At 35.1% G+C, this 19,390-nt stretch overlaps 1 long non-coding RNA gene across 3 annotated transcripts; it reads left to right on the top strand.

Moving 5' to 3' along the window:
- Window positions 1-9,630: 9,630 nt before the first annotated feature.
- Window positions 9,631-13,355, top strand: LOC120089936. Of its 3 annotated transcripts, XR_005485352.1 has the most exons (4): window positions 9,631-9,753; window positions 9,986-12,917; window positions 13,014-13,078; window positions 13,167-13,355. It is a non-coding gene; the product is annotated as an uncharacterized LOC120089936 (long non-coding RNA). The 3 variants fall into 3 exon arrangements; XR_005485353.1 differs by having other exon boundaries at window positions 9,986-13,075; XR_005485351.1 differs by having other exon boundaries at window positions 9,986-13,078.
- The last annotated feature ends 6,035 nt before the right edge of the window (window positions 13,356-19,390 follow it).

The following is a 19,390-nucleotide window of genomic DNA, read 5'->3' as shown; positions in this document are numbered from 1 at the left end:
TGACGCAAGGCGGAAAGCGTGATCACAAGAAATCAATAGACGAGCACAACATTACCGCAAGGCTTTGCGGTGATTTGTGCTCGCAAACATCTGCTCAAGAAGGATTGCTGCATAGAGCCGGCGCAACTTGGTGGGCGCATCTGGATGAAAGGCATAATTAATCATGATGGGACAAAAAGCTGATGACGGTCAAATCCGAATTAAGTTGACAAGCCACAAACGATAACAAGTACATTCAGCTTTTCGGTGACAAATATTCAGCGTATCAGTCAGAGAATTAAAGTCATCCCATCTGTGCAATCATAAAAGAGAAGCCACCTTTCACCCTGAAGGCTCTATAAATACCGAAGGCATCCTTCAGAAAAGGGGTTTAGTTCGGATACTTAGATAATTTTCTCCATAGTTCCATAGTTTTTATTTTAAAACGGAGCGAGAGAAGGGAAGAGACGCCGGAAGGTTGCTCAGGGAAACTCGAGAGAGAACCCGGAGGCGTAGGAAGCAGAGAGCGGTTCAACTCTTGCAAGAGCAAGATTATCTTTTGAAGAAGAGTAGAAAAGACAGTGTAAAAGCCTGGGAAGTAAGAGATTGCTACCAGACTCTTTATTCTCTTCTTGCATTGTTCTTTTGTATTTCAACTTTATATTTATACAATGGAAGTTCTTATTCTACATATGTTCACTCTCTTACACGCATGAGTAGCTAAACTTATCGAATGGGTTGAAAAGAACTAAACTAACATGACCTAGGATCTTCATTACATGCGATTATCTTGTTTTATGTTGTGCCCAATACCCTTTTAGAGCTAATCGAGAGGGAGTCTAAAGAAAGAACCTAAAGACTCGAGAGAGCTAGGTTAGAATGTAGACTCGAGAGAGCAAGATTAGATCTGCATAAGCAAGAGATAGGGATTTAGAGATAAGCTCTGTTTGCCAACCTTCATCGCATGCACCCTAGAGATAGGTTACGATATTATGTGGTCGCCTTATTTGTGTGTGTGTCATTTTTTCATCGCCTAAATAAGAATAGAGGCTTATGTGTAGGTCTCATAGACTTATCGCATATATCGCATGCATTCTAGCATTAGAAGCCGTAGCATTCGCGTCGTAAGATGGTTTACTATTGTATGTATGTTGCATGGTCGCATAACATGAACGCATCCTAGGAAGTGTTAGCTGAATCCCTTATCAACCCATTCACCGCATACTCATCGCATCTCCTGTTTTATCAACTCCTTTCGAAACTTTGCCTCATTTGTTCATTGTTTATTACCGCAAGCAACAAACCAAACAACTATTTAAGTTGCCGGTTACCGCAAAGTCTTCCTAAAAATTACCACTGCATACTGTTTTTCCAAGTCCCTAAGTTCGACCCTGGACTTACCAGGAAACTCAGTGGGGTTTATACTTGGATTTTATTGAGAAAACTTGTTGCTCAACGCAATTCCATCACTTCATTTCATTCCATATTTCTACCTCATAAAATAATGCATCAGTGTACAAAAGCTGTACACCCAAACACACAAAGAGGAACCTCCGAGATAAGATGTGTAGATTGGCAGGACTCTTGAAAGCACTCAGAGGGTGTTTGAAACTTGAGTACATGTGAAGGCATCCTCTTAATAAGATGGATTGCAATAAGAACAACATCTCCCCATAGGTACGATGGAAGAAACGCCAAAATCATCAAGGAATGAGCAACTTTAATGAGATGACGATTTTTGCATTTAGCCACCCTATTTTGTTGCGGGGTGTAAGCACAAGAGTTTTGATGGATAATCCCTTTTGAAGTCGAGAATTCTCGGATGGTGCGATTAACGAACTCACGTCCATTGTCACTCCAAAGAACGACAATCTTCATATTAAACTGAGTTAAGATAGTGGTATTAGGGGGCCAAAAATTTGTTGAGGGTGCGGCCCCCTCAATAGATTCACTCACAAGGGCACGACCAGGCTTCGATTTGTCATTTAGAGGGTAACGTTTGCCATTAAGGGACCGACCATGCAGTTTCCAGCATTGATCCTTCATGTGCCACGACTTTTTGCAATGTTCTCATATTGGGGGCGTTTTGCCATTCTGCTTGTCACCATCTGATCCAGAGGATTTCACCCCAAAGGCAGCTGACTCCACAGTGGTAACAACAAACCCATTCATTGCACTCAATCGATCTTCTTCTAATCGAACCTCTGAACAGACTTCCGTGAGAGACGGTATCGGTTTCTGCTCTAGTATTCGACTCCTAACCGTATCAAATTTGAGGTGCAATCCCACAAGAAATTCATACACACGATCAACATCTTCTATCTTTGAGTACTGAATTCCGTCATGTGGGTAGTTCCAAATGATCTCTCGACACAAATCCATTTCTTGCCATAATAAAGACATCTTGTTGAAGTATCACATTACATCCATGCTCCCTTTTTTGCAGTCATGGACCTATTTACGTAGAGTATACAGGGGAGATTTGTTCTCCTCTAGAATATAACCTTCGGACTGCATCCCAAATATCTCGTGTGGTGGCTGAATAAAGCAGGGGTTTCCCAATTTGTGGTTCCATGCTACTGATCAATATCGAGTGGAGCAATGAATCCTCTCCCTTTCAGACACACTCTTGAGGATCCCCAAGGCTTGGTCGTGGTATTTCTCTAGTCAAGTACCCAAATTTATGGTGCCCTTCAAAGATCATTTTATTGTTTAAGACAAGGAGAAGTAATTCTGGCCATTCAGTTCCTCTCCTGTGATCATCGCTGTAGAGTTTCCTACAGACCCAGATAAAATATTAGCAGTAGGAAGAGTAGAAAACATTGCTACCGAATTTTCTGAGTAGATTGAAAAACCGAACGAATCATGGCCATTCAATTTGGCCCCAAAAGGAGCCATCTATTATTGGAGACTGGCCAATTGCTATTGGAGTTCCCTATGGGATTCAGATATTGAATGTTTCTGTCCATAAGAAATGGAATTTTCTCCAATGGAATCAAACATTAGATATTGTGGCTGAACTGGGTACACGTTTGGGAGAGGCTGTTCACCATGTTGCTGTAGAAAAGAAGCTACTACTGGAACTCCAATTGATGCGAACAAATACTACCCAAACTCGACGCTGCTCCGAAATAGCTGTGAAGTTACGTAGTAAGGGAACTGGAATCGGCCGGCTACTACTGGATGCGAAGGCTTCAATCTGATTCCACCTGGCTACTGGAATCCCTTTGATTGACTGCTATTGCAGCTGGGAGATGCGCGAAGCATCGGCTGGAACAAACCCACCAGCCATCTGGGTGACTCGCTATCCGTCTGGGTTGAGGACGCTCGGCGGCGCAACTCCAGGGGCTACGGCAGATCCAACTGGGTTGAAGAATTTTGACAGTGTGACTTCAGTTGACGGTCATGGTTGCGTCGGGTTCAAAATGATCAGGAGATATCGATCCACGACTGCTTGAATCATGGCCATATTAGTCGTGTCTGCTATTATTCCCTCACCCACCAAGTTTGATGACTGAATTTCTTTTATCGGGGCTAGGGTTTCATCACCTTGCTTTGATACCATATTGAAAGATAAGAAGAAAAGAGACAAGACAAGGTTTACGTGGAAAACTCTAATCCAGGGAGAAAGAACCATGATAGAAAAATGTTATTATTTAATGTTATACTTACAAGAGACCCCAACCTCAGATATAAATAGAATGAGGGAAAACCGTAACTTAGTAGGCATAAATAAAAGACAAATATGCCCTTGGGCTACAACACCATATTTCAACACAAAGCTCATAACTATGATAAAAAGAAGAATGTAAAGCAATAATACGACATCATTCCAAAACCTCCAACAAAAATTCTAGGCCAAGTAAAACTTCTTGAATTGAAAACATTTTAATTTTGAAACTAATACAACACACAATTAAATCAACTAGCTTCCTCTCATACGTTGCAGTGTGGAATAGAACCTAAGGTCTCATGTGCAGCTGATCAAATAAGACATATAAAGAGTTAACACTTGATAAATAACATTTGGCAAGTAGCATCCACTATTCGTACCAAAACATTTACATCAAAGACACACTCTATCCATAACATTGCTTCAAACATGCGTTATCTATAAGTAGGTTAAGTAATAATAAATTAGAAAACAAGATTAGTCCCCACTAAAGAAGATTATTGTTAGGATTTATGTTCTAAATCTTGTAGTTTGTAATCCATAAGCATATCATTTATTAATAAAAATAAGAAGTTATTTTATTTACGGCTTAGACTTGCTTTACTCAAATCCCATAAATGAAGTTCCGAAGTTATTTTATGTAACTTAAACAGGTATGCGGTTGACTTACAGTTGGATCATGTTCAAGTAGTAACGTAAAAGGTCTACCATTTACAGCTTAGACTTGCTTACAGTTGCATCATATTCACAAGTATGAGGTTGACTTACAGTTGGATCATATTTACGGCTTAGACTTGCTTTACTCAATTCCATAAATTATGGATACGACCTAATATGGAATGGATTCATACCTGTGTGGGCTTGTCTTTTGATTTGTATGAGTGAGTGTGGTCTATGTTGACGACTCAATGTGCCTACCATTTTGTAGACAGGACTGAGTGGGGAGCTGGGAATGTAACTTCACAAGCTGGAATTCACTCCTTCCCATCATTAGGGTAAAGTAGATGAATTATTCTCTTAAATGCTGATTCAAGGTATTAAATAATGGGCCCCCTCCCTCTCATTTCCATGAGAGGGACTTTGTTTATAGTTGGACTATAAACAGGTTGTTTATTAGAGGATCGGTGAGATTTAAGGAGCAAGAGGTAATTATAGAGGTAAAATGGTAATTTGACCTAGCTGTAATTAGGAAAGACTCATGAAGAATTGACTTAGTTGAAGTGGTTATATTCATGAACACAAAAATATATCTACAATGCAAAGAGTGCAACTATGGGTCTTTGGAAGAGTTACTTATAATTAATTAGTGTTGACTAAATTTAATTAATGAGATTAATTAATTAAACTCAAATAGGTCCATAAGGTCCCCTGCTAACTCACTAACGGGTAGCAGCAAGGAGTTATAGTTTTGGAAGAATTTGAAGTTATTCAAATTTAATAAAGAAATGTGCATTAATTATATGTGAGAAGATTAATATAATATATGGAGATACATTATAATATAAAGATAAATTTGAATAAGATTGAAAATTAATCTTTAAGATATGGGTGAATTAATACTTGAATGAGATTCAAATATTGTAACATCAATTAGATTTATATTAAAACTATAGGTTATAAGAGAGATGATTTTAGTTGAATATATGATATTTAATTAAAATTAGATAATAGATAGAAGAATTTTAAAAATATTCACTTTATAGCAAAAAGTTCCAAAAGCATAAAGTGTAAATATTTTTAAATATTTTTTTTTATATTTAAGAGCCCTTAAAATTATTTATTTATTTAACTTGATCAATTACATAATTAAGGGTTGTTTTCAAATATAAAAAATTGACCCCAAATATTTACCAATTAACAAAATGTCACTATCTTTCAGTAATTAACACTGGTAGACTGATAGACAGTGATAAACTTTGATAGATATCTATTAATGTCATCACCATTAGACTATTGCATTTTGCTACATTTAAAAATACTTTCAATAGTTTTACCATTTAAAATAATTTTTCATTAATTAATAGGATTTAATATAATTAAATTAAATTGTTTTAGTTTAATTATATTAAATCAGTTAACTCCCCTGCAATTATAGCATGGGAGTGGTGGGAGGTAACTTTCCTCACAGTTATTCTTCCTCTGCCTAAAAACGTGAAAGGGAAAGAGAGTTTTGGATCTCTTCATTGATCACTCTCACAAGAAACAGAACTATCTCATGAAAAAATCTCTACATTCTCTAAAAAGAGAATACTCTCTCAAAATTTATCTTTGTTTCCCTTCTCCTCCAAAACAAGACGTTTCCCACAAGTCATTCCTTGTCTCTAAGAGAATAGCAAGGTAACTCTTGTAGTGGTATTCATTCTGTGTTTGAAGAGTTTGTGATCTCAGAGAAGAATTAGACAAGTTATCAAAGAAAGTCTACAAACGTTATATTTCTTCTCTTCTTAACTCGAAAAGCATGCTTAATCTTTTATTTTTCCTCTTTTTTGTGTTGTATGCATTGTAGAATTAAATTGATGCAAAAATGTTTATTTGTTTCCGCATGGGATTCAATCCCTTCCCTTAACTTATTTTGAATGAAGATTGAATAATGGAACTTTTCTACACGGCATTTTATAAAGAGAAGTAATAAGATATTATGAAAAGACAAGAATGTCCTACAAACTTTACCAGTAGCATACTCTTAGAAAAGTTTCGATGATCAAGAGATACTCAATTCAAACAACACCCTTGAAGCAAAATAATAAACACAGAGGAACTCAATACAAACACCTCTTTTGCTCCCTATTACTTGACTTAAAAACTAAATACAACAAACTTTCATAAGTTAAACACAGCCTATATTTCGAAAAGAAATGATTTACTTTCACTATGGTTTCAAATTCTTTAACAACCATAAACTTAACAAGAATGCAACATACTAATGCATAATAATATTGAAAACGTATGACGACTACGAAATTGAACAAACCCAAGAGCGTATTTTGGCAAATCAACAACATAGCAACAGAATGATAAAATGAAGGCAAATTAACAACATTTAGTAACAGATTATAATAGATATGATAGAAGAAAACATGCTTGAAATAAATTTGCTTCTCAGATTCATAACTGGAAGATTCTTTATGAAGATCTCTAAATCATCATCCCATCAAATCAAAAGCAAACATAGGATAAAGAAAACAAAAAAATAAAATAAAATAACTTAATTAGATCCAACAAGGCTCCACGAAGATGGTGCCTTTGTTGTCTTACTATCAAGACATCCCCATCAAAAAATAATATTGAAGCACCTAGCGCACATCAACTGTTGTTACAATCAATGTTACAACATTTCACAAAATGTTCAAATAACAGGTAAAAATAACATCAAAGATTGGTAACTCGATTTGGTCCAATCACCTACGTTTGGGGGTAGTGTATCGAGGAAAGATAATTTCACTAATATAAATGATAAACAATTATAACACAGTACTTATCTATAACAACAACACCATTACAGTGACTTCTATAGAGCTTAATAACTCAACCATTCACCTAGGCTCTCTTTAGATGTGAGATTCTCTCTCTTGGATGCTCAAGCTCCCTTTAAGCAATGATATTAGTGAATATTTTAGACTTTCCCTAAGAATGAAACTTCTTTTCTGCTAGACTTAAACTCCCCTTAAGCCGTGAGATTTTCTCTCACTTGAGCTGTATCTTTTCCACTCGAGTAAAGACCACTTCACTCATCTAGCAGCTCCCCTTAAGCTTGAGAATTTATTCTCAAGAAGTAAACTGATGAAGCACACAAATAGCTTAGAGTATGTCTTCAACCTAACAACAATACATTATTCAACGTTTCAAAAATCACACTTTTGACATAAGAGTTTCACAAGACAACAGCTCTCAAAATGTTTTGTGAAAACAACCAGCTCTAAACCAGCAACTAAAGAGCTTTAAATAAGCACAATGGAAACACAAAATGACGAATCTAACTTTCAAAAATAGTCACATACGGAAAAAGAAAAGATCTGCAAAATTCTGGAAGCAAGATATTCCACATGAAACATGTATTTTGCAAAATCAACATTTCTAGAAAACGTCTCTTAATCAGATAGGCCAAATACAGAGACAACTCAAACAACGTCTGCCTATCTTAGACAAATGTTGCCAACACACAAAGTGTAACAGACTTCCATTTTGACAATATTTTAGTAAGTCTATCCACCAAAAATAAAAAACAAAATAAAACAAAAAAGCCAACAAACAAATGACCTCTACCTTTTTGACAAACTTGAAAAAAAAGAAAGGAGAACAACTACAACTACCAAACAAGAACATCATTCATTAGCAGCATCAAAATCGTGTGCACTAGAGTTAGCCTCTTGATCAGGATCAACAATAGAACCATGGAGAAGATTCAACAAATCATCAACTTCAACTTTTATGCAACAATTCGTAGAAGTAGAAGCCCGAGCTCCCGAGACTCATTGGCCAACACATTTATTGTCTTCTTCCCCCAAGGAGTTTGAAAAAACTTCCTAACTTGGGCCACTCTCAGCAGCAGGAATATCTGTGTGAACTAGGTTAGACACATACTCGCCTTGATATAATCGATACCTAAAAGTAATGATCGAAGGCATTGGTCCAAGAATATCTAAATAAGTTAAAATGTCATGTTTTTGGGTAAAAAAGATTCCAAAAATGAGGTGTGGAAAACACAGGGGAACTTTGATTGCATAAGAACCAATACGTTTCTTAGTCTAGTTAATCACAAACACCCCATAGTTAAATTGAGTACTAGAGCCTATCTAGTAAAGTAGGATGGTAGGACTAGTAGAAAGACCAAATTTGTTAGTGGAGAGATACCAGTTTTCATTGTCAATTTTGTACATCAGAACAAACATCACACTTAAATCAGCATAGGGTAACTGACTTTTTTAAGGTCAAGATATTTTAACTCCACTAGTTAATTGAAACACCAAATCAAACATAGATGGCCTCTATTCAGTAACTTTTTCAGGGACACGTCAATCAAGATACTTGTTTATCAAGGCAGCAGAAAAAAATGTAGTTACCTCTCACATGAACCTTGCAGAAATCATGATCATCAGCCTTACTAAACTGATTAGGCGGATTTACATAGAACTCCAAGGATAATAAACACCAAGATTTTGGATTGTTCATACCAAAACAACCTTCACAATAGTTCCATAATCTCAAGACAATCCTGAGCTTGCTTAGACAAATCTCTTACCACTGCAATTCTTCTATTCAATTCAAATTTCCACATCTTAACATTGTCTTCCGTATAAAATGAGATTCCATCAAAGAGAAATGCGAAACAAAATATGAAGATGTCTTTTCCTAATATTTTTAGGTGACTGCTCTTCTTGAGTTTTAGGAGGACTATCAGGAAAACTTTTACATTCAGGATGATCACTTTGCTCATCAACCCACTCGAAGTCAGAGTCTTTATCATCACCACCTGGTTTAGAAGAGCTTGGACCAACATCACTCTCTTTCGTCTTTCCTTTCTATCTCAATAGATTAATAGGGATGTTATCTTTTGATGTGTCCTTAGCGGAATCGGATATATCAAAACTCCCATGCTCTTCATTTGAATCTTCAAAGCTACTCTCCATAGTTTATGTAATGACCCGAGTTCAGGAGGGGTACATGATTGAATCGATATCACATCCGAATGAGAGAGATCCTGAGTACATGAAAGTATAGTTAAGAAAGGCTTAAAAGAATTAAAAGCTACTACATATACTAACAAGGTGCACCTTCCTTTTGCGGTGGCTCAATGATAGGAACTCCAAAGTTAAGCGTGCTTAGCTTAGAGTACTCCAATATTGGGTGACATCCTAGAAATTTTCTTAGGATGCATGTGAGTGGGACAAAACTCAAACCGTGAAGGTTTAGTTTGGTTTACCGATTTGCCCGACCCGCTTAAGTAGGGTTAGTGACGGTGATATAACATAATATCTTTGACTTCGATTTCATCTTCTTCGTTCAGTCACTCGCCGCTCCCCTCTCTCCCTGTCCGTCTGCCACTCTCCTTTCTCCCTGTCCGTCCATTAGCATCACTCAACTTTGTCGTCAGCGTCGATAAGGTTTGTTTGAACTGAAATTTATTATGGGTTTTGTTTATTTTTTTTTATTTGAAATTTCTTCCAAGTTTATCGTAGACTTCATCTAAAAATTCTTTTAGATTTACTGTTTTTTTTTTTTTTTTTTTTTTTTTTTTTGTTATCTTGATTTCTGAATCAATTTTTTTATTGACTGCAAATTGTGGGTCTGTTCTAATCTTGATTTCTGAATCGATTTTTAACCTATTTCTTTCAGGAAACAAGCCCTCAAACAAATAGGAAAATCTGGAAGATACTGAAGGCTTGTTTCTTGAGCCCCTGTCCTCAACAAACTCTTCAATCCTTGTCCTTCAAGAAGTCAGCTTCTCTTTCACTTCTTTAATGGCTTTCTCTTCTGCTTCTCCTTCTGTCTTCATCAATAAAAGCAAGTTATTTAGAAATCTTCCTAAAAATTTGTGACATGATTGATATACAAGTCAAACCATAAATTTCATAAAATATATACCTGTTTCTAAATGAAATCAGCCCAAAACCGAATCTGGCTTCGTATATAGGGATCTTGAGGTAGAAGGGAAGGGCCAATGTTCTTCCAAACTTCCTCTGTGTACTAAAAAATTACCGATGGTTCGCAAATGGGTCTTCCATTGTGGAAGAGTACAAGAACGTTCTTGTAAACAGGCTTGTTGCTTAAAAGTAATAGGCAGAAGGCTTGCTTTAATTGTGAAAAAATAGAGGTTATGACTAAAAAGAAATAAAATTAAATTGGTTGAAGGATGAAGTTCTTAGTTCAATTTGAAAATTGAAAAAGAAAGAGAGGATGAAAGAGGGGGATTTGGAGGAGAGAGGAGAGGAGAGAGAATATAAGAGGAGAGAGAAGTGGAAAAAAATTAAAAATATTTATTTATTAAAGTCATCTTGCCACTTCACCATTTAGTCTATTAAATTTATTAGTAGATGGACCTTTTAAATCTATTCTTGAAAACTATGACTATGTCATATTTGATGACTATTTTGTTTTTTGTTTTTATTTTTGAAAATTAACTTTCAAAAAGTTTGTTTTTGTTAGAGAAATTTGGCTAAGAAATCAACCATTGTACTTAAAGTTGCAATTCATGGTAAGAAATATAAATGAAATATGCTTAATTTTCAAAAAACTAAAGATTATTAAACTTAGTAATGTGTTAATTTAAATTTTATTTTTTATAGGATTCATTGTTTGCGAATGAGACTTCAAATCAAAGTCATTCTAGTTCAGTAAGATTGTTAGGAAAAAGAAAACCTAATAAACCAGCTTCATGGGCATGAGAACATAGAAGGAAGTAGTCCTGAATATCGAGGGTTGCTTGCAAGTACTGTAGGGTTATGTATGCATGTGATTCCAAGAGAAATGGTACAACAAATCTAAAAAGACATATAGAGAAATGTAAGAAGTATATAAATAAGTCAAAAGATTATGTTGAAGGAGAGGGAGATTCTGAAAGTAGTTTGATGGCTACATCCTTCACTCAAGAAAATTGTAGAACAATGTTTGCTTGTATGGTCATATTAGATGAATTGCCATTTAAGTTTGTAGAAAGTGAAAGGTTTCGTAAATTTTTTCAGGTATTAAATTCGAAGTTTATAATTCCATCAAGAGTAACTCTTACAAGGGATTGTTTTCAAATGTACATGGGGGAGGAAAAAAAGTTAAAGAGTGCATTAACTCAAAATGGTCAAAGAGTTTGTTTAACAATTGATACATGGACTTCCATGTAGATTATTAATTATATGGTTATAACAACTCATTTTATTGACGACGGTTGGAATTTGCACAAAAGGATTCTTAACTTTTGTCAAATAGCTAATCATAGATGAGATACAATAGGTAGAGCAATTGAAAAATGCTTAGAAAGTTGGGGTATTGATAGCCTTTTTACCATAGTAGTTGATACTGCAAGATCAAATTAAATGATAGAGTTATTACATATTTGGTTAAAAAGTTTAGAGACAAAAATGGATTGGTGTTAGATAGTGAATTTATTCAGGTTAGATGTTGTGCCCATATCCTTAATTTAATAGTTAGTGATGCTTTAAAAGATTTACACATGCCTATCATTCAAATTAGAAATGTTGTGAAGTATGTTAGGTCATCTCCTACAAGATTACAAATATTTAAAGATTTTGCTAAAGAAGATAAGATGTCAACAAAAAATTGTCTTACAATGGATGTCCCAACACGATGGAATTCAACTTTCAGTATGTTGGACGGAGTGATTAAGTGTCAAAAGACATTAGAAAGATTAGAGGAGCATGATCCAAGTTATTTTCCAAAGGATGATATGCCTAGTATTGGATATTGGAATAATGCAAAAGTGTTTGTAGAGTTCCTAAAGACTTTCTTAGAGGTAACGATAAAGTTTTCAGCATCTATGTTTGTGACTTCAAACATATTTTTTCATGAACTATGTTTGATCCAAGAAATAATTCATGAATACTCGTTGCATAAGAATGCATTATTGAGTCAAATGACATTAAGCATGCAGAAAAAATTCATCCAGTATTGTGGTATAACTACAAGTGAGAAGACAAATTTATTGTTATATGTTGCTGTAGTTCTGGACCGTACATACAAGATGACTTATTTGAGTTATTGCTTTAATGAATTTTTGGAGGAAGAAAGTGAAAAAAATGGACGAATAAGGTTGAAGAAGCATTTCGTCATTTGTGTGATGATTATTATATAAGAATGTCAATGCCAAAAGAACAATATCCACAGATACATCATCCACACCTATTAAAGGATTTAGCTTTCAAAGTCAGAGTGAAACACCTTCTATCTCATCTAGTGGATCGAGTGGAACTGGATCTTATAAGGTACGTATTGTGGTTCATGGTAGATTTAAACAAATTAATAAAACAAATCTAGATAATGCTAAAACAGAGGTGGCTTGTTATCTAGATAGGCTCGTATAGAGATGCTAATCGATTTAAGATTATTAGCCAAGTAGCCAGGGATATCTACAGTATTCCAATATTTACTGTGCCATCTGAGATGGCCTTTAGCACTAGAGAATGGGTGTTAGATTCTTTTCAAAGTTCATTAACTCCTCAAACTATAGAGGCACTCATTCGTGCTCAAAATTGGCTTCAATCTAAACCTTTGGATGATATGACTAAAGAAATTGATGGAGCTGAAGAAATTGACGAGGGTAATAAATAATGTTATCATAATGGCTACAAATTTTATTTATTTCATTATTTGGAAATTTTCATTTATGAGCTAATTGTTTTTTATTTTGATCTAGAATTCATAAACATACAAAAGGAGATTGAAGCTGCCTTTGAGAATTTAGATTATAATTCTACGGTTGTAAGTTTGTACTCCTAAATCTTACTTACATATATATATATTTTAACATTAAATCTGAACTTGTTAAGTATTAATTTTTTTTTCTTAGAGTGTTGAAGTATGATGATGCAATTGGAATACAAGATGAAGATGAAGATAAAAGACTTGATGAAGGGTTTTGGGAAGAATTATATAGAATGTTGATGAATTTTCCTTTTCCCCTTTAAACAAATTTGTTTTCATTTTACAAAACTTGTATTTCTTCTCTTTCAATTTGTGTTGTTGATAATTTTTTGTGCTCCTTTGATTTGTACGTGCAGGTGGAGTTTTGGATTTGTTTCTTGTTGACCATTTTTTGATTTATACCTAAAATTTTATATGCAATTTATGTACCGTTGTCATGTATGTTTGTTATTTATTGATGAATTAGTTTTTAAATGGCAATTTTGTGATGAGTTATCCAAGTTTTTGACTATTGAAAATTGTTCCAAGTTAATAATAGTGATAATAACTTAAAAGCAAAAAAGAAGGAAGAAAGGAGAGAGAGGAGAGAGAAGAGAAAAAATTGACCCAACCCGACCGGGATCAAACCCAACCCAGTTTGGGTTGGGTCAGTTTTCATCCATACAGAACCGGCTCGTTTTCGGGTCGGATCGATTTTTAAGAAAAATCAACGTGATCCTGTCAAATTACATCCCTAGTGGGAACAACTTTTACTTGTAGAAGCATTCAAGACATGTAAGGACGACGTAGCCAAGGTCGCAGGAGAATGCAACGACCATCAAGTACCAAATCTGGATTTCGAATCCTAATCCGAATCCTGAGTCTGGAGCCTTAGAAATTCATCAACATTAGCAAACTCAATAGGATTAGTAGTCTCCTTATTCTTAGGATCAACACTTTTAGAGGGCAATAAAGTCTTCTATAGCCTATGCTCATTTTAAGGAATACCTTCCTTGTTCAACACTCCAGATGTAATAACATTGGATAAGACATCAAGTGGGTGATCGACTACTTCAGCAATGACAACATGAATAGTCTCTTGACCTCTAGGGTTAGAAATATCCTCTTCTGAGTTAAGTACACTATCAACAAAATCGGTAATGAGGCCAACAGAACTAATAAGATCATTTATTTCATAAGCCTTAGTTTCTTTCTCATCATTATTCACTTCAAGAATATCATACGCATTTGTCGTCATATTTTCATCATTGTTTGTAACACAAGTTTTCTCACCTTCATCGGACACAATTTTAGACCCGATATGCAACATTCTAGTAGATTCAACAATATTTTCCATTACAGAGATAATTGGTTCATTAATAGAGGGATTCAAAGACCAACCTTGATGTTGAGAGAAAGTCATAACAACCTCTAGGCCAATAAGGTCTTCCATGGTTAGTGATATGGCATAAGTGCACGTGTCGAATAATAATATAGTTAAAATTAAAATGACATAAGAGGTCAAGAATCGTCCTAAGGGAATCGGAATGATTATTCTTTAAGCTATTCATAGATCTTTTCAATTTTATTTACAGGAACAACTGTGATAGAAAAAATTAAACTAATCTACGAAAGCTATAAAAGAGATCGAACATAAAGATTATTAACAAATGAGCATTTTAGGGAATAGAATTCATCAAAGGCATTATTAAATACAATTGCTTGATTCTTGAAATAATTAACAAAACACTTATATCTAAAAGTCTTTTATCCAAATTGAATCTTTCATAAATAATCTTTTAGTTTACTTAAACCTTAATAATTAATTACTTGAAATTAGATGATTAAGCAAAGAATTAAGACCCTTCATCAGTAATCTCTATCATTATCCAACTACACCTTTTGTTTGCAAAGATTGTCTAGCATGCATGATCTAATCTAAAACTCATTTGTTCAAGCAAGACTTTAAATCATGAAATCATTCAAATATTGATCAGACATTCAAAAGAATTAAGAACGGTCATTTTGAATGCGTAAATGAAAATTAATATTCAAGAAACAAAGTGTTCGATAATTAAACCTAAGAATCCATTTACCCCTGAAACTATGAGAAGTTTAACCTAACATGGCTTCCATAGACATAACCATATCAAGAATACAAAAATACAAAAGTAAATTCAAGAAAACAAAAGGCAAAGAAGAGTTATTTGGCTTTCAATCGCCTTCCTATGATGAATTTGATAGAGTAAACCTGCAATAAACGGAAGCTAACAGAATCATTAAGCACTCTAATTACATTAATTTAAAACAAGCATGCTAAAAAAAAGTTTCATAATAAAGAGGGTTTCAATTTTATAACCTTTGTAGAAATCCACTTGGTGCTTGCAATCTCCACGAAATTGACCTTCAATTTCTTCAGTAGACCATCAAGAGTATCTTCTCTACTATTCTCAGTCTTGAATTGAGTGGTGGAACTCTAAATGGAAAGAGAAATTGAGGTGGATTGGAGAGAGTTTGAGAGCAAAAAAAAATTTTCTGCAGAGAAAAAAATTCTATTTGCATGTTTTCAAATCTGATCAAATCATATGTATATCTTCAAATTAAACATGCAAACTCCCTTTATTCAGCTATTTTACACTTCAAATAGCATTAACTAAGTGGAAGAAATGTACTCAAACTCAATTTTGGGATAAATTCACTAATTAAACCATTTTCCAAATTTAGTTTAATTTACTTTTCAACTTAATTAAATTAAACAAAATTAAAATTTTTGAAATCGAATTTCTTAATTTGAAATTGATTAAATTCAGATAATTAAATAAATTTAGTTAATTAAAAATAATAATTTAATATCAAATATAAATTAATAAAAATACCTAATTCAAACATGAATCATGTTCATGTAGTTAAGATTTAAATCATTATTTAAATATAATAAAATCTCCAAATACATTTAATTTCAAAAAAAAATTAAGGTTAATTATATGAAATAAAATTTTCCAAACCGTAAATTGAATTTGAACACTTCAAATTCACTCAATATTCTAATCAAAGGTTGAATCTTTTAGAGCTAGTAGATGAACCTTATGGACTTACAAATCATGAGCTCCAATAATTAAAGATTTAATTGGCTAAATCCTTTAAACCAAAATAATCAATATGTGTTAACTACTGAGATATACGACTATAGCACGATACTTTGGTTATTTAAAAGAAAAGGTGTTAATTATCCAATAATTAATATTATTATAAACATAAATGATAACCAACTTATCATACTATATTTATAACTTATAGTTTTAATATTTCATCTCATGAAACATATAAACCATAGTTCTTTTCCTGTTCCATGGTACTTAATGTAAATCTCATTTACATCAATCCTCCACTAGATGTATCTTATACATTATACCTATTATATCATATATAATCAAAATTCCTCTTGTCAATTTGAACAATTCAAATCAACACCAAGAACTGGTCCTCAACAGAATCCTAGCTAACAAGGGGACCTCATGGACATGTAGATCCGAAGCTCCAACGGTATGTGAATAACTGACTAAAATCTTTAGTCACAGGATCCACCATCTGTTAACTGCCAGGTACTCCACTAAAGACCGACAGTTGAACTCTCCTCACTATAGATATATTATGTGTCCATCTTAACTAATCAACAGTGCGACAACCCTTCATAGATCGCTCGTAAGTACAGTTAGGCCAATAACCTTTATGCCCCTATAGTTACATCTGACTCCTTAAGTACCACTGATTCCTCTAATGAACATAAATCATAGTTCTACTATGACTGAGTCTTCTCTTCCAAAGAGAAACTATGGCCATTATGTTCAAGCCCCGGAATCAGTCCTTAAGGGAACAATCTCTCTACTTATCCCTGCTTCGGGAAAGAAGTGAATTCCATCTTGTGGATTAAGTTCCCAACTCCCAAATCAGACAAGTCCCCAAAAAGGTAGGCATGTTGAGTTGGCAATCTCGCCACTCTCACTCATACTAATCAAAGGACCACCCTCAAAGGTAGGAATTCCCAAAACACTTAGAATTGAGGTCGTGTCACCTATGCTCATTTAGGTGAGATGCAAGTCTCTAGTATAAACGGCGTTATACACAGAGTCTAATCATCTCGTGGTCCAGGTCTTATACAAACTCTTTGTATAGGACAACCCCCCTCCACGTCTCCACATGAATGGTCAGGATCTACCATCTTTAGTAGTTTACAACACTTGCAAACCTCTACAAAGTGGGTCGTATCCGTAATGTCACCCGGATTAGGTATTCTACCTTAATCCTTATACTACAGACCTATTTAGGTTATCATTTAAGGCATGATCTACTTGTATATCGCATATATATGCTTGAGTTCACATAAGCTAACCAAGGAGTTTTGTTTATTGGATATGAGTAAATGCTAGAATTAAATAACACTTATTTTATTCATTGAACAATGTGTATCTTTATAAAACAACGAGACTCTGGAAGAATTAGGACACCAATCCCAACAATCTCCCACTTGTCCTAATGACTCGGGAGACTAATGTACAATACAAAATAAAAATGTACAATATACAATAAACTAGGGCATACCCAGTATCATCTCTCACTTGCCCTAGACAAGATGTCGCATGTCCCGTAGACCCAGACTCTCCAGGTGACCCTCAAATACTTTAGCCGTGAGGGTCTTTGTAAAGGGATCAACAACGTTTTGCTCTGATGCGATCTGCTCAACTATCACATCACTGTGAAGCATAATCTCCCTAATCAGGTGATATTTCTGTTCTATGTGTTTACCTCAACGATGACTCCAAGGCTCCTTCGAATTTGCCAGAGCTCCGCTGTTATCACAATAAAGAGTGATAGGCAAATCCATATTTGGAACAACTTTTACATCTGTAAGGAACTTCCTCAGCCAAATAGCCGCTTTAGCTGCTTTATAAGTTGCTACGTATTCGCCTTCCATAGTGGAGTCCGTGATGCATCCTTGCTTGCTAAACTACAGCCCCTCTATTCAAAGTAAACACTGACCCCAATGTCGATTTTCGAGAATCTCAATCGGTGTGAAAGTCGGAGTCTGTGTGTCCTGTAAGGATCAGATCCTTATCTCCATACACAAGCATGTAGTCCCTCGTTCTCCAAAGATACTTGAGGATCGTCTTGATTGCCGTCTAGTGATCAAATCCTGGATTGGACTGATACCGACTGATAATCCCTACTGCATAGCAAATGTCGGGTCTGGTACACAACATTGCATACATCAAGCTTCCTACAGCAGAAGCATAGGAATCCATTTCATCTCCTCAACCTCTTGAAGTGTCTTAGGACATTGATACTTAAACAGAACGATTCCATACCTGAAAGGTAACAAACCCCTCTTGGAATCCTGCATTATATATATGATCAACATTTGATCAATGTACGATGCCTGAGACATGGCTAACTGTTTGTTCTTGAGATCCCGAATGATCTGGATCTCGAGAACATACTGTGCCTCACCCAAATCTTTCATTTGGAACTAGGCAGCTAGCCAACTCTTAATGTCAGTCAAATATCCTACATCATTCCCAATGAGTAGGATATCATCCATATACAGTATCAGGAAAGCTACTGAGTTGTTGATGATCTTCTTGTAAACACAAGGCTCATCAACGTTCTGGTTAAAGCCAAACGACTTGATAGTAGTGTGAAATGTGATGTTCCAAGATCGAGATGCTTGTTTCAGCCGATAAATGGACCTATTAAGCTTGCAAACTCTTTGCTCTTGATCTGGAACTACGAACCTCTCTGGTTGAGTCATATAGATGGTCTCCTCAAGATTACCATTCAGAAAGGCAGTCTTGACATCCATTTTCCATATTTCATAATTATAAAATGTGGATATGGACAGAAGAATCTGGATAGACTTAAGCATGACAACAGGTGAGAAAGTTTCCTCATAGTCAACTCCTTCAACCTGGGTATAACCCTTTGTCACGAGCCTAGCCTTAAAGTTTTGCACCTTTCCATCTACACCTCTTTTTCACTTATAGAACCACTTGCACCCAATAGGTTTGACCCCATCAGGTGGATCAACAAGCTCCCAAACGTTATTGAAGTACATAGACTCCATTTCCTGGTTCATGGCCTTAACCCATTCATCTTTGTTAACATCCTTCATTGCTTTCTTCAAAGACAACGGATCCTCGACCCTATCATTCGTAATGATGTTATAGGCTTCAGTTAAACACATGTAGCAATCTGATGGGTTCATAACCCTCTCACTACGTTGAGGCAGTCCCAACTCTTGAGCTAGTTGACTAAACGTTCTGACCTCAACAACTCTTATTAATCTATTGGCCTGTTCAACAACTCTTGTTGAACCCTCAGCAGTCTCAGTCTCAC

This window comes from Benincasa hispida, chromosome 11 (genome assembly GCF_009727055.1).
Source record: "Benincasa hispida cultivar B227 chromosome 11, ASM972705v1, whole genome shotgun sequence".
NCBI classification, from domain to species: domain Eukaryota; kingdom Viridiplantae; phylum Streptophyta; class Magnoliopsida; order Cucurbitales; family Cucurbitaceae; genus Benincasa; species Benincasa hispida.
This window is presented reverse-complemented; position numbering and strand designations above follow the sequence as displayed.